The sequence below is a fragment of the Solanum dulcamara genome, chromosome 1 (assembly GCF_947179165.1).
Source record: "Solanum dulcamara chromosome 1, daSolDulc1.2, whole genome shotgun sequence".
Lineage (NCBI taxonomy): Eukaryota > Viridiplantae > Streptophyta > Magnoliopsida > Solanales > Solanaceae > Solanum > Solanum dulcamara.
In genome coordinates this window covers 83,126,749-83,137,819 of record NC_077237.1, presented here as the reverse complement: position 1 = coordinate 83,137,819, position 11,071 = coordinate 83,126,749, and positions in this window count along the sequence as shown.

The window sequence follows — 11,071 nt, the reverse complement described above, 5'->3', positions numbered from 1 at the left end:
AGGAAATAGGCAATTTTGCAAGTTTTTCGTGTGTGTTAGCCCACGAATTTTTTTGGTGCCAAAGATTAGGTCGAATTATCTTGGATTCTTTAATAGTATCGTCCGTAATGACCTAGGGAATGACTTCAATATCCATGGCGGTGCTTTAGAGAGGTTTAGGAGCATTTTATTGGCGATGCAATAGGAATTAGGCAATTTTGCCAGTTTTTCTTGTGTGTTAGCCCATGGATTTTTAAGGTGCCAGAGGTACGGTTCGAATTTTCTTGGATTCTTCAATAGTAGCGTCCGTAACGACCTGGGGAATGACTCCAGTAGCATAGGCGGTGCTTTAGAGGGGTTTAGGAGCATTTTATTGGCGACGAAATATGAATTATGTGATTTTGCCAATTTTTTCATGTGTGTTAGCCTATGGATTTTTTAGGTACCGATAGTCTGGATCGCATTTTCTTGGATTCTTCCATCATAGCATGTGTAACGACCTGGGAAATGACTCAAGTAGCCCCGACGACACTTTAGAGGGGTTTAAGAGAATTTTATTTGCGACACAATAGAAATTAGGCAATTTTGCCAGATTTTTGTGTATGTTATCACACGGATTTTTTAGGTGTCGGAGGTCCAGGTTGAATTTTTTTTGATTCTTCCACAGTAGCGTATGTAACGACCTAGGGAATGACTCTAGTAGCCCCGGAGGCGTATTAGAGGGGTTTAGGAGCATTTTTTTTGGCAACACAATAGGAATTAGGTAATTTTGCCAATTTTTCGTGTGTTAGCCCACAGATTTTTTAGGTGCCGGGGTCCAGGTCGAATTTTCTTGGATTATTCTATTGTAGCGTCCGTAATGACCTGGGTACGACTACAGTAGCCCCGGTGGTGCTTTAGAGGGGTTTAGGAGCATTTTATTGGTGACAAAATAGGAATTAGGCAATTTTGCCTATTTTTTGTGTTTATTAGCCCACGAATATTTTAGGTATCGGGGGTCCAGGTCAAATTTTCTTGGATTCTTCCATAGTATCATCCGTATTGACCTGGGGAACAACTCCAATAGCCTTGGAGGCGCTTTTAGAGGGGTTTAAGAGCATTTTATTTAAGACACAACAGGAATTAGGCAATTTGGCAAGTTTTTCGTGTGTTAGCCCATAGATTTTTTTAGGTGTCGGGTGTCCAGGTCGATTTGTCTTGGATTATTATATTGTAGAGTCTGTGATGATTAGGGAAACGACTACAGTAGCCCCGGCGGCGCTTTAGTGGAGTTTAGGAGCATTTTATTGGTGATAAAATAGGAATTAGGTGATTTTGCCAGTTTTTTGTATTTGTTAGCCCACGAATTTTTTATGTGCCGGGGGTTTCGGTCTAATTTTCTTGGATTCTTCAATATTATCGTCCGTATCGACCTGGGGAATGACTCCAATAGCCCTAGAGGCACTTTAGAGGGGTTTAGGATCATTTTATTAGCGAAGCAATAGGAATTAGGCAATTTTGCTAGTTTTTCGTGTTTGTTAGCCTATGGATTTTTTAGGTGCTGGGGATCCGGGTCTATTTTTCTTGGATTCTTCCATAGTAGCGTCTGTAACGACCTAGGAAACGACTCCAGTAGCCCCAGAGGTGCATTATAGGGGTTTAGTAGCATTTTATTGGCGATGCATAGAAATTAGTATATTTTGATAGTTTTTCGTGTGTGTTAGCCCATAGATTGTTTAGGTACCGAGGATACGAGTCTAATTTTCTTGGATTCTTGCATAGTAGCATTTGTAACGACCTAGGGAACGACTCCAATAGCCCTAGAGGCACATTAGAGGGGTTTAGGAGCATTTTATTGCCAACACAACAGGAATTAGGCTATTTTGCCATTTTTTGTGTGTGTGTTAGCCTACAAATTTTTTAGGTGCTGGGGATCCGGGTCTAATTTTTTTAGATTCTTCCATAATAGCATCTTTAACGACCTAGGGAATGACTACAGTAGCCACGGAGTCGCATTATAGGGGTTTTGGAGCATTTTATTGGTGATGTAATAGAAATTAGGCAATTTTGTCAGTTTTTCGTGTGTGTAAGCCCACAGATGTTTTAGGTGCTGGGGATCCGAGTCTAATTTTCTTGAATTGTTCCATAGTAGCATCTTTAAATACCTAGAGAATGACTCCAGTAACCTCAGAGATTCATTAGAGGCATTTAGGAGCATTTTATTGGCGATGCAATAGGAATTAGGCAATTTTACAAGTTTTTCATGTGTGTTAGCCCACGGAATTTTTTGATGCTGGGGTCTAAGGTGAATTTTCTTGGATTCTTGCATAGTAGCATCTGTAACGACCTAGGGAACAACTCCAGTAGCCCCGGCGGCACTTTCGAGGGTTAGAAGCATATTATTTGAACCGCAACAGGAATTAGGCAATTTTGCCAATTTTTCATTTGTGTTAGCCCACAGATTTTTTAGGTGCCGGGGTTCAGGTCGAATTTTCTTAGATTCTTCAATTGTAGTGTCTATAACGACCTAAAGAATGACTCTAGTAGCTCCGGAGGCACATTAAAGGGTTTTGGAGCATTTTATTGGCGACACAACAGGAAATAGGCAATTTTGCAAGTTTTTCGTGTGTGTTAGCCCACGAATTTTTTATGTACTGGAGATTAAATTGAATTTTCTTGGATTCATCCATAGTATCGTCCGTAACTACCTAGGGAATGACTCCAGTAGCCATGGCGGTGCCTTAGAGAGGTTTAGGAGCATTTTATTGGTGATGCAATAGGAATTAGGCGATTTTGTCAGTTTTACGTGTGTGTTAGCCCATGGATTTTTAAGTTGCTGGGGGTCTGGGTCGAATTTTCTTGGATTCTTAAATAGTAACTTCTGTAACGACCTGAAGAATGACTCCAGTAGCCTCGGCGGTGCTTTAGAGGGGTTTAGGAGCATTTTATTGGCGACGAAATATAAATTAGGTGATTTTGCAAATTTTTTCTTATGTGTTAGCCCATCGATTTTTTAGATACCAAGAGTTCGAATCGAATTTTCTTGGATTGTTCCATCGTAGCGTCTGTAACGACATGGGGAACGACTCTAGTAGCCCCGGTGGCGCTTTAGATGGGTTTAAGAGAATTTTATTGGCGACACAATAGAAATTAGGCGATTTTGCCAATTTTTTGTGTGTGTTATCCCACGGATTTTTTAGGTGTCGGGGGTCCAGGTTGAAGTTTTTTTTATTCTTCCATAGTAGCATCCGTAACGACCTAGGGAACGGCTCTAGTAGCCCCGGAGGTGTATTAGAGGGGATTAGGAGCATTTTATTGGCAACACAACAGGAATTAAGCAATTTTGCTAGTTTTTCGTACGTTAGCCCACAGATTTTTTAGGTGACGGGTTCCAGGTCGACTTTTCCTGGATTATTCTATTGTAGCATCCGTAACGAACTGTGGATTGACTACAGTAGCCCCGGTGGTGCTTTAGAGGGGTTTTAGGAGCATTTTATTGGTGACAAAATAGAAATTAGGCAATTTTGCCAATTTTTTATGTATGAGCCCACAAATTTTTTAGGTGTCAGGGGTCCAGGTCAAATTTTCTTAGATTCTTCCATAATATCGTCCGTATCGACCAGGGGAACGACTCCAATAACCCCGGTGGCGCTTTAGAGAGGTTTAGGAGCATTTAATTGGCAACGCAATAGAAATTAGGGAATTTTGTCAGTTTTACGTGTGTGTTAGCCAACAGATATTTTAGGTGCCGGTGGTCCGAGTCAAATTTTCTTGAATTCTTCCATTGTATCATTCGTATCGACCTAGGAAACGACTCTAATAGCCTCGGCGGAGCTTCAGAGGGTTTAGGAGCATTTTATTGGCAACGCAATATGAATTAGGCAATTTTGCTAGTTTTTCGTGTTACCCCACGGATGTTTTAGATGCCGGAGGTTTGGGTAGAATATTTTTGGATTCTTCCATAGTTGCATTCTTAATGAACTAGGAAACGACTCCTATAGCCCCGGCGGCGCTTTAGAGTGGTTTAGGAGCAATTTATTGGCGACGCAATAGGAATTAGGCGATTTTGCCAGTTTTTCGTATGTGTTAGACCATGGAATTTTTAGGTGTCGAGGGTCTAGGTTGAATTTTCTTGGATTCTTCCACAGTATCATCCGTAATGACCTGGGAACGACTCCAGTAGCCCAGTGGCACTTTAAAGGGGTTTAGAAGTATTTTAGTGGCAATGCAATAGTATTAGGCAATTTTGCCAATTTTTCATGTGTGTTAGCCCATGGATTTTTTAGGTGTCGGGGGTCCGGGTCATATTTTTTTGGATTCTTCTATAGTAGCGTGCTTAACGACCTAGGAAACGACTCTACAGCCCCGATGGTGCTTTAGAGGGGTTAAGGAGCATTTTATTGGCGACGCAATAGAAATTAGTCTATTTTGCTAGTTTTCGTGTGTGTTGGCCCATGTATTTTTTAGGCGCCGATGGTAAGGATTGAATTTTCTTGGATTATTCTATAGAAGCGTACTTAACGACCTAGGGAATGACTCCAGTAGCCCCCAGCGGCGCTTTAGAGGGGTTTAGGAGTATTTTATTGCAGACGCAATAGGAATTAGGCAATTTTGCCAGTTTTTCATATGTATTAGCCCCCGGATTTTTTAGGTGCCGGAGGTTCAGGTCGAATTTTCTGGGATTCTTCCATAGTAGCATCCGTAACAACTAGGGAACGACTCCAGTAGCACCGATGGTGATTTAGAGGGGTTTAGAAGTAATTTATTGGAAACGCAATGGGAATTAGGCGATTTTGAAAGTTTTTTGTATGTGTTAGCCCACGGATATATTTTGTGCCGAGGTCTGTGTCAAATATTTCTTAGATTCTTCAATAGTTGAGTCTGTAATGACCTGGCGAATGACTCTAGTAGCCCCGGCAGTGCCTTAGAGGGGTTTAGGAGCATTTTATAGGCGACGCAATAGGAATTAGGCAGTTTTGCTAGTTTTTCATGTGTGTTAGCCCACGAATGTTTTAGGTTCTGGGGGTCCAGGTCAAAATTTCTTGAATTCTTCCATAGTAGCATCCGTAATGACCTGGGGAATGCCTCCAGTAGCCCCGATGGCGCTTTAGAGGGGTTTTGGAGCATTTTATTGGTGACGAAATAGGAATTAAGCGATTTTGCCAGTTTTTCATGTGTTAGCCCACTGATTTTTTAGGTGCTAGGGGGCCAGGTCTAATCTTCTTAGATTCTTCGATAGTATCGTATGTAATGGCCTGGGGAACGACTCCATTAGCTCTGGCGGCGCTTTAGAGGGGTTTAGGAGTATTTTATGGGCGATATAATAGGAATTAGGTATTTTGCCAGTTTTTGTGTGTGTTAGCCCACAGATTTTTTAGGTGTCGGGGGTCCGGATTGAATTTTTTTAGATTATTCCATAGAAGCATCCGTAATGACCTAGGGAACGACTCCAGTAACCACGGCGGCACTTTAGAAGGGTTCAGGTGCATTTTATTAGCGACGCAATACGAATTAGGCGATTTTGCCAGTTTTTTGTGTATGTTACCCACGGATTTTTTAGGTGCCGGTGGTCCGGGTCAAATGTTCTTGGATTCTTCCATAGTAGAATCTGTAACGACCTAGGAAACTCTTCCAGTAGCCCCGGCGATACTTTATAGGGGTTTTGGAGTATTTTATTGGCGACGCAATGAGAATTAGGCAATTTTGCCAGATTTTCATGTGTCTTAGCCCATGGATGTTTTAGGTGCTGGGGGTCTGGGTCGAATTTTCTTGGATTCTTCCACATTAGCGTCCGTAATGACCTGGGAATGACTCTAGTAGCTCTGGAGGCACTTTAGAGGGGTTTAGTAGCATTTTATTGGTGACGCAATAGGAATTAGGTGATTTTGCCAGTTTTTCCGTGTGTGTTAGCCCACGGATATTTTAGGTGCCGCAGGTCCGGGTCAAATTTTCTTGTATTCTTCCATATTATCATACGTAAAGACCTAGGAAATGACTCTAGTAGCTCTGTAGGCGCATTAGAGTGGTTTAGGAGCATTTTATTGGCAACACAACAGGAATTAGGCAATTTATCCAGTTTTTCGTGAAAGTTAGCCCACAGATTTTTTAGGTGTTAGGGGTCCAGGTCGAATTTTCTTGGATTCTTCCATAGTAGTGTCCGTAATGATCTAGGGAACAACTCTAGTAGCCGCGGTGGCACTTTAGAGTGGTTTAGGAGCAATTTATTGGCGACACAACAGGAATTAAGCGATTTTGCAAGTTTTTAGTATGTGTTAGCCCATAGATTTTTTAGGTGCCAAGGTATGGGTCGAAGTTTCTTGGATTCTTCCATTGTAGAATCTGTAACGACCTAGGGAATAACTCCAGTAGCCTCGGCGGCGCTTTAGAGGGGTTTTGGAATATTTTATTAGCAATGCAATAGAAATTAGTGAATTTTGCCAGTTTTTACTGTGTGTTAACCTGTGTATTTTTTAGTTACCGAGGGTTCGAGTTGAATTTTCTTGGATTCTTCCATAGTAGCGTCTGTCATGACATGGGGAACGACTCCAGTAGCCCCGATAGTGCTTTAGAGGGGTTTAAGAGCATTTTATTAGCGACACAATAGGAATTAGGCAATTTTGCTAGTTTTTCGTGTGTGTTAGCCCATGAATATTTTATGTGTCGGGGGTCCGGGTCATATTTTTTAGGATTCTTCCATAGTAGCGTCCGTAACATCCTAGGGAATGACTCCAATAGCCCCAAAGGCGCATAAGAGGGGTTTAGGAGCATTTTATAGGCAACGCAACAGGATTAGGTAATTTTGATAGTTTTTCGTGTGTGTTAGCTCACATAATTTTTAGGTACCGGGGGTCTAGGTCGAATTTTCTTGGATTATTCTATTGTAGCATCTGTAACGACCTGGAGAACGACTTCAGTAGCCCCGGCAGTGCTTTAGAAGGGTTTAGGAGCATTTTATTAGCGACACAATAGGAATTAGGCAATTTTGCTAGTTTTTCGTGTGTGTTAGCCCATGAATATTTTATGTGTCGGGGGTTCGGGTCATATTTTTTAGGATTCTTCCATAGTAGCGTCCGTAACATCCTAGGGAATGACTCCAATATCCCCAAAGGCGCATAAGAGGGGTTTAGGAGCATTTTATAGGCAACGCAACAGGATTAGGTAATTTTGATAGTTTTTCGTGTGTGTTAGCTCACATAATTTTTAGGTACCGGGGGTCTAGGTCGAATTTTCTTGGATTATTCTATTGTAGCATCTGTAACAACCTGGAGAACGACTTCAGTAGCCCCGGCAGTGCTTTAGAAGGGTTTAGGAGTATTTTATTGGCGATGCAACAGGAATTAGGCAATTTTGCCAATTTTTCATGTGTGTAAGCCCACGGATTTTTTAGGTGCCGGAGGTTCGGGTCAAATTTTCTGGGATTCTTCCATAGTAGCATCTGTAATGACCTACGAAATGACTTCAGTAGCCCTGGCGGTGCTTTAGAGGGATTTAAGAGCATTATATTGGCGACGCAATGGGAATTAGGCGAGTTTGCCAGTTTTTCGTGTATGTTAGCCCACGAATTATTTAGGTATCGAGGGTCCAGGTCAAATTTTCTTGGATTCTTCTATAGTATCGTACGTAACGACCTGGGTGATGACTCCAGTAGTCTCGGCGGTGCTTTTGAGGGGTTTATGAGCATTTTATTGGCCACACAATAGGATTTAGGCAATTTTGCCAGTTTTTTCGTGTGTGTTAGCCCACAGATCTTTTAGGTGCCAGGGGTCCGGGTCGAAGTTTTTTGGATTCTTCCATAGTAGTGTCCGTAATTACCTATGGAATGACTCAAATAGCCCCGGCGGTGCTTTAGATGGGTTTAGTAGCATTTTATTAGTGACGAAATAGGAATTAGATGATTTTGCTAATTTTTCGTGTATGTTAGCCCACAGATTTTTTAGGTGCGGAGGGTCTAGGTCAAATTTTCATGGATTCTTCCATAGTATCATACGTGATGACCTAGGTAATGACTCTAGTATCCCCAACGGCACTTTAGAGGGGTTTACAAGCATTTTATTGGCGACGCGGTAGAAATTAGGCAATTTTGCCAGTCTTTTGTGTATGTTAGCCCACAGATCTTCTAGGTGCCCAGGGTCCGGGTCGAATTTTCTTGGATTCTTCCATAGTAGTGTCCGTAATGACCTACGGAATGACTCAAATAGCCCCAACGGTGCTTTAGAGGGGTTTAGTAGCATTTTATTGGTGACAAAATGGGTATTAGGTTATTTTGCCAATTTTTCGTGTGTGTTCGCCCATGGATTTTTTTGGTGCCGAGGGTCTAGGTCGAATTTTCCAGGATTCTTCCATAGTATCATACGTAACGACCTAGGTAACAACTCTAGTAGCCCCGACGGCACTTTAGAGGAGTTTACGAGCATTTTATTGGCGATGCAATAGGAATTAGCAAATTTTGCTAGTCTTTTGTGTATGTTAGACCACAAATCATTTAGGTGTCGGGGGTTCGGGTCAAATTTCCTTGTATTCTTCCATAGTAGTATCCATAATGACCTAGAGAATGACTCCAATAGCCCAGGCGTGCATTACAGAGGTTTAGGACTATTTTATTGGCGACGCAATAGGAATTAGGCAATTTTGCTAGTTTAACGTGTGTGTGAGCCCACAGAATTTTTAGGTGCCGAATGTTCGGGTCTAATTTTTTTGGATTCTTCTATAGTAGCATCCATAACGACTTAGGAAATGACTCCAGTAGCCCCGGCGGCGCTTTAGAGGGGTTTAGGAGCATTTTATTGGCGACGCAATAGGAATTAGGTGATTTTGCCAGTTTTTCGTGTATGTTAGCCCATGGAGTTTTTAGGTGCCAAGGGTTCGAGTCGAATTTTCTGTGATTCTTCCATAGTAGTATCCATAACGACCTGGAGAACGAATCCAGTAGCCCCAGCGGCGTTTTAAAGGGGTTGAGGAGCATTTTATTGGTGACAAAATAGGAATTAGGCGATTTGCCAGTTTTTGGTGTGTGTTAGCCCACGAATTTTTTAGGTGCCGGGGTCCAGGTCAAATTTTCTTGGATTCTTCCATAGAATCGTCCGTATCGACTTGGGGAACAACTCCAATAGCCTCGATGGCACTTTAGTGGGGTTTAGGAGCATATTATTGGCAACGCAATAGGAATTAGGCGAATTTGTTAGTTTTCTGTATGTGTTAAACCACAGATTTTTTAGGTGTCGAGGGTTCGAGTTGAATTTTCTTAGATTCTTCCATAGTAGCATCCGTAACAACCTAGGGAACGACTATAGTAGCCCCGGAGGGGCATTTCAGAGGTTTAGGAGAATTTTATTGGCGACGCAACAGGAATTAGGATATTTTGCCAGTTTTTCATGTGTGTTAGCCCATAATTTTTTTAGGTGCAGGAGGTTCGGGTCAGATTTTCTTGGATTCTTTAATAGTAGCGTCCGTAATGACCTAGGGAATGACTCCAATAGCCCGACGGTGTTTTAGAGGGGTTTAGAAGCATTTTATTAGTAATACAATAGCAATTGGGAGATTTTGCAAGTTTTTCGTATGTGTTAGCCCATGGATTATTTAGGTGCCGGGGGTTCGGGTCGAATTTTCTTGGATTCTTCCATAGTAGCTTTTCGTGTGTTATCCACAGATTTTTTAGGTGCCTGGGTCCAGGTTGAATTTTCTTGGATTATTCTATTGTAGCGTCCGTAATGATCTGGGTACGACCAAAGTAGCCCTGGTGGTGCTTTAGAGAGGTTTAGGAGCATTTTATTGGTGACGAAATAGGAATTAGGCGATTTTGCCAATTTTTCATGTGTGTTAGCCCATAGATTTTTTAGGTGTCGGGGGTTCGGGTTGAATTTTCTTGGATTCTTCTATAGCAACGTCCGTAACAACATGGGGAACGACTCCAGTAGCCCCAGCGGGGCTTTATAGGGGTTTAGGAGCATTTTAGTGGCGACGCAATAGGAATTAGGCAATTTTGTAAGTTTTTTGTGTGTGTTAGCCATTGATTTTTTAGGTGTCGGGGGTCCGGGTCATATTTTTTTGGATTCTTCCATAGTAACATTCATAACGACCTAGGGAACGACTCCAATAGCCCCTAAGGTGCATAAGAGGGGTTTAGGAGCATTTTACTGGCGACGCAACAAGAATTAGGAAATTTTGAGAGTTTTTCGTGTGTGTTAGCCCACAGATGTTTTAGATACCGGGGTTCCAGTTCGAATTTTCTTGTATTATTCTATTGTAGCATTCGTAACGCCCTGGGAAATAACTCTAATAGCCCCGGCGGTGCTTTAGAGGGTTTAGAAGTATTTTATTGGCGACTCAATAGGAATTAGGCAATTTTGCCAGTTTTTCGTGTATGTTAGCCCACAGAGTTTTTAGGTGCAGGAGGTTCGGGTCGAATTTTCTTTGATTCTTCCATAATAGCGTCCGTAATGACCTAGGGAATGACTCTAGTAGCCCCGATGGTGCTTTAGAGGGTTTTTGGAGCATCTTATTGGCGACGTAATGGGAATTAGGTGATTTTGCCAGTTTTTCGTGGGTTTTAGCCCAGAGATTTTTTGGTATCGGGGGTCCGGGTCGAATTCTTTTTTATTCTTCCACAATAGCATCCGTAAAGACCAAGGGAATGACTCCAGTAGCCCCGGAGGCGCATTAGAGGGGTTTAGAAGCATTTTATTGGTGACACAACAGGAATTGGGCGATTTGGCAAGTTTTTTGTGTGTTAGCCCATAGAATTTTTAGGTGCCGGGGGTCCAGGTTGAATTTTCTTAGATTATTATATTGTAGAGTATGTAACAACCAGGGGAACGACTACAGTAGCCCCATCGGCGCTTTAGAGGGGTTAAGAAGCATTTTATTGTTGATGAAATAGGAATTAAGTGATTTTGCCAGTTTTTTGTGTGTGTTAGCCAACGAATTTTTTAGGTGCCGGGGGTCCAGGTCAAATATTCTTAGATTCTTCCATATTATCATCTGTATCGACCTCGGGAATGACTCTAATATCCCTGGAGGTGCTTTAGAGGGGTTTAGGAGCATTTTATTGGCGACGCAACAGGAATTAGGCCATTTTGCCAGTTTTTCGTGTTTGTTAGCCCACGAATTTTTTAGA